Source organism: Crocuta crocuta, unplaced genomic scaffold, assembly GCF_008692635.1.
Source record: "Crocuta crocuta isolate KB4526 unplaced genomic scaffold, BGI_CrCroc_1.0 scaffold143, whole genome shotgun sequence".
NCBI classification, from domain to species: domain Eukaryota; kingdom Metazoa; phylum Chordata; class Mammalia; order Carnivora; family Hyaenidae; genus Crocuta; species Crocuta crocuta.
The window spans coordinates 5,572,795-5,577,132 of record NW_027529175.1 but is presented as its reverse complement, the minus strand read 5'-3'; the positions used below and the strand labels follow the sequence as shown (position 1 = coordinate 5,577,132).

At 65.9% G+C, this 4,338-nt stretch overlaps 1 protein-coding gene across 3 annotated transcripts in view; it reads left to right on the top strand.

Annotated features, from left to right (window-relative positions):
* WNT7B (Wnt family member 7B) overlaps nucleotides 1-4,338 on the top strand; it is a 46,124-nt gene that overhangs the window by 39,621 nt on the left and 2,165 nt on the right. The gene's annotated exons all lie outside the window — the stretch shown is intronic.

Genomic DNA, 4,338 nt, shown 5'->3' with positions numbered 1-4,338 from the left:
GGGGAGGGAGCAGGGAGCCACACGTGGGCTCTCCCTGCCCTGAGCCTCTCCTGGGGGGAGTCCTTGGGCCTGAACCCCGCGGGGTGGCACTGGGTCTGGCTGACCCCTCCGACCCTCCCAGCGGCCTCACTGCTCCTATTCCAGAGGTATGAAGACTGAGGCTGGGAGTGGGGAAGTGATGCACACAAGGCCAGCAGCTGGCAGGTGGCAGGGCTGAGACCAGGGCCCGGTGTGGGGGCCACCATCCCGTGTCCCTGCTCTGGTCCCAGAGGGGTAGAGCCAGCACACCAGGAAAGCTTCCTGGAGGAGGCGGCCTCGATCGGCTCGATTGCCCTGAGAGAGCAGCCTGAGGAAGGGTGGAAACTGCAAGTTGGGAGCTCTTCAGGAGCAGCACACAGGGGGCGGGTGCAGCGCGGTGGGGCAATCACGGAGGACGCTCAGGCAGCGCCACACTGGGGCAGAAGTCAGGGTGAGCCCGGCCCCGCCTCAGGGAGATGAGGGCCCCAGATACTGGGCCGGGAGGAGCGGCCGCCATGGCGGCGAGATGGCCCAAGATAGAGCGGCAGCCGAGCGGAACGCTTTTCCAGGTCTGGTTCCCGCCCTGCGGCTGCCGCCGGGGCCTGCGGGTCTCTGCAGGCATGGGGACCACAGCGGAGGCCGCCGACCAGCTGCTCACACATTCACTCAACAAACACTCCCCGCCCCTTCTTTGTGCCCGGCATTAGCCAGGCTGGGCATGGGAGACAAGGAGGAATAAGACGTGGCCGTGGCCATGGGAGCCCCCGTGGCATTAACTGGGTCCGCTCAGCGGAGCAGAGGACAAATCCAGGAGCGGTGAGAGCTTGGAGACGGGGGGGAGGGGGCAGAAGCTCTCTGGAGGAGGCGATGTCCCCCAGCAGGTCGGAGAAGAGCACAGGCTGAAGGAGCTGGCATTTGGAGCGGAGGCGGGCTGCCCGGATCAGGCCTTGAATGCCAGGCCGAGGGACTGACTTGATCTTGTAGACGTGGGGGTTCCCGTGCAGCCAGTGGTTGTTCAATTGTTGCCCGGTGATGAATCGGTGGACGAAGAAAGGAATGAGGGACCCAGTCTTTGCCTCCAAAGAGCTCACACACAGCGTGGGGGCTCCATTCGTCAGGCAGGGACACATTCCCGCCTGTGCCTTGGGAGGCAAGGTTCTTTGCCTGGAGGCATGGGGAGGGCTCCCTGGAGGAGGAGGCCCCTCTTAGGTCCTGAGGAAGGGCTTTCCAATAGCCCTGGGAGGCAGGTCTCACTATCTCCCTTTGCGCACAGGACAGTGAGGCCTCAGGCGAGCAGCAGAGGCGCTGGTGGCCCAGAGGCCTGGGCTCCGGTTACCGCCTCGTGGGGGTGTCTGAGTAAGCAGCAGAGATGCGGGGAAGGGCATTCCAGGCACTGTGACCAGCACCACAACAGAGGCGGAGTCACACGTGCGGTGCAGTGAGGCCTGTGGCCCAGCTCAGCGTGGCCGGGGCGGGCGAGGCGGCCAGCGCGGGGGACGGGGCTCTTGGCGCAGGGCCGCGAGGGCCAGGCCGGATTCCCGCCTCTGGGCAACAGGTGCCGTGGCAGGTGCCTGAGGTCCCCGAGGGGGTGTAGGCAGGTCAGCATGTCGGGTCTTGAACCCTGAAGCTGTAAACTGAGGCAGGGAGCAGGAGGGGAGGGCCCGTCAGGGCAGGGTGGCCCCGGGAAAGGGCTCCGGAGGGCTCAGCAGCCCGGATTCTGGTGCCGGTGCTGCCCCTGACCGTGCGCGGTCCTCCCCTGAGAGTCTGCTCATCTGCACAGTAAACACGGTGCACCTTGCGCCCCTCCCCCCCGTTCTCCCAACAGACCTCGACCCTGGGCTGGGGCTCTTGGCAAAGGCCCCACCGTCGGTGGCGGCAGTGACCCTGGGGGGTGGGGGTCCTCTTGCTGCTGGGGGTGGGAGTGGGCGGAGCTGTAACATTTGAGGTTCCCATAAGAACTGGGTCTGGATCCTCCCAGGGCACCCCGGTGCTGGGCTGCCCTGGTCCCCATCATGGTTTGTCCGGGCCGCCCCTGCCCCCTCCCACTTGCTCAGGGCCCCGGAGGTCGGGTGGGAAACGAGCTGACTGGTACCACGCAAAGTCCTTCGGCCTGGGTGGCTCCGAGCGACAGAGATGTATTCTCATAGTTCTAGAGCCGGAAGTCCCAAATCCAGGGGCCAGCGGGGCCCCGTCCCCTGTGATGGCTCTACAGTAGGACCCTGCTCGCCTCTTGGTGGCTCCTTGGCTCGTGGTCTCATCGTCCTGTCTCCCCCCCGTCTGCACACAGTCCCCACCTCTGGGTCTGTTTTTTCCCTTCTGTCCCTTACAAGGACATGTGTCCTCGGAGCTAGGGCCCACCTGACCCAGGATGAGCTCGTCTGGCGCCTTAAGTCCGTGTGCAAAGACCTGTTTCCAAATACGGTCACATGCTGAGGTTCTGAGTGCACATAAATTCGGGGGAGACACTGTCTAGTTCACCACATCCCCAGGGGGCCAGGGTCAGACGGGCTGAGCGCGAGACCTGCTCACCGGTGGCTTCCCTGAGACCAAGGCCATGACCGCCCTGCCCAGACCCCTCATGGGCGGCGTGGCCTTTACTGAGCAGCTGCCCTGGGGAGTGCGCGGACAGGGCAGCAGGCACAGAAGGAGACAACCGCTGAGCGGCGGAAGCCCATTCTTTCCCACGGACTGACCCCGTAAGGCGGGAGCTTGTCCAGCTGGGGAGGCTTTGGGCTCCTCTCGTGGGTGACGGAGGTCTGGAGTCAGTGAGGCGCTGGCAGCTGGGGCGGCCCCCCCACCCCGTTAGCTGGGCGCGCAGCCCTTACCTGACCTAGGATCGTGCGGGTCCTGCCCCGGGGGGCACATCCTTCCCTTTGTCTGGACGGAAACCCAGGTCCCGGGAGGGGTGACGTATGCAAAGTCCCCAGCTGAGAAGCTGGGCCGCCCGGGCTGGACCTCACCCATGGCCACCTGTCTCCCTCACGTGCCAGGCGCTGACCAGATAGCTTCACCTGATGCCCCCGCGCATCTCACACGGCAGCCCAGGTGAGAGGGTAGAGCAGCTGTGGGCCTCGCCCTCCAGGGCGTCCCAAGCCCACGGAGGGTCAGGCCACCACCGAGGGCCCAGAGACCAATGTGTGAGGCAGGCCGTGGAGCCGCAGGCCACTTCCCTCGGCGGTGCCAGGCTCAGAGCCGCCTGCCCATGGCGTATGAAGTGCTTTCACTGGGATGCTGGGGACCCCCCCCGCCCCGACCCCGGCCTGGCCACAACTGTTCCCAGAGCACAGGCCACACCCTTGTTCCAGGAAGAACAGCAGCTCGGCCTTTCCTGGAGGCCCCCACTCCACCCCCACACGACCTGGGTCAGGGGAAACCGAGGCCCCACTCCTCAGGGCGAGGCCAGGTCACTCCGCACCCCCAGGTGGTCTCCTGGGCCAGCAGGGCTGGCGCCACCATCGCTGTCACTCTTATCTCGAGGGCACTGGAGACGGAAACGGCACATTCTTGAATCCTGTGATCACTTCCCAGGAGAGGCTCAGGCCCAGGGGACCCAGCCAAGCGAGGATGCGTCTCCTTGCTTTGCAGACAGCTGCCCAGTCGGCTTCATCGCCCGCTGTCACCGGCCTGGCCGTGCAGGGTCCCAACGTGCCTGAGCGGGCGGGCAGGAGGACAGGCAGTGGAGGCTGGGCGGCCTGGCCTTGGAGGGGACAGAGGGATGGGTGGGACGACGTTAGGGGCGGGTGGCAGCGGAGGGCGGGGGCAGCCGTCCAGCAGGCTGTAGCAGCTGAGACGGGCCGCCTGGCCTGCCTACCCCCACCAGGTCTCAGGCCATCACAGAAGGAATCTCCGGGCCAGCAGCCTGGGGTAGGGGCACTGCCCCCCAGGCTGGGGACCCTGAGAGGCATCGATCTGGTGACTCTTAGCCGGAGGGGCATACGTGGCCGGCAGTGTAGCCAGGGAAAGAGGGGCTTCTCGGGCAGGTGAGCGGGGGAAGGTTGATGCAAACATGAGCGTGGGGTAAGGGTGAGGGAGGGAAAAGAGGGGTCTGGCCAGGACGAACGAGTGTGGGGAGAAGGGTGGGAAGCAGGCAGGAGGTCCAGGTCATGCGTTCCCTGGGGGGGGGTGGGGGGTGTCCCACCCTTCACCTAGACCCCGGAGCAGACCCTCAACCCAGACACCTCTGCTCCCTCAATTCCAGGTCTGAATATTCCTTCTCCGGCTTGGCCTCCCCTGGTAGAACATGAGCCTCCCCCTCCTCCGACCCCCTCGTCCTCCCAGCGTCCGGGGCCTCCAGCCCCAGGACATCATCCAGAGAAGGCT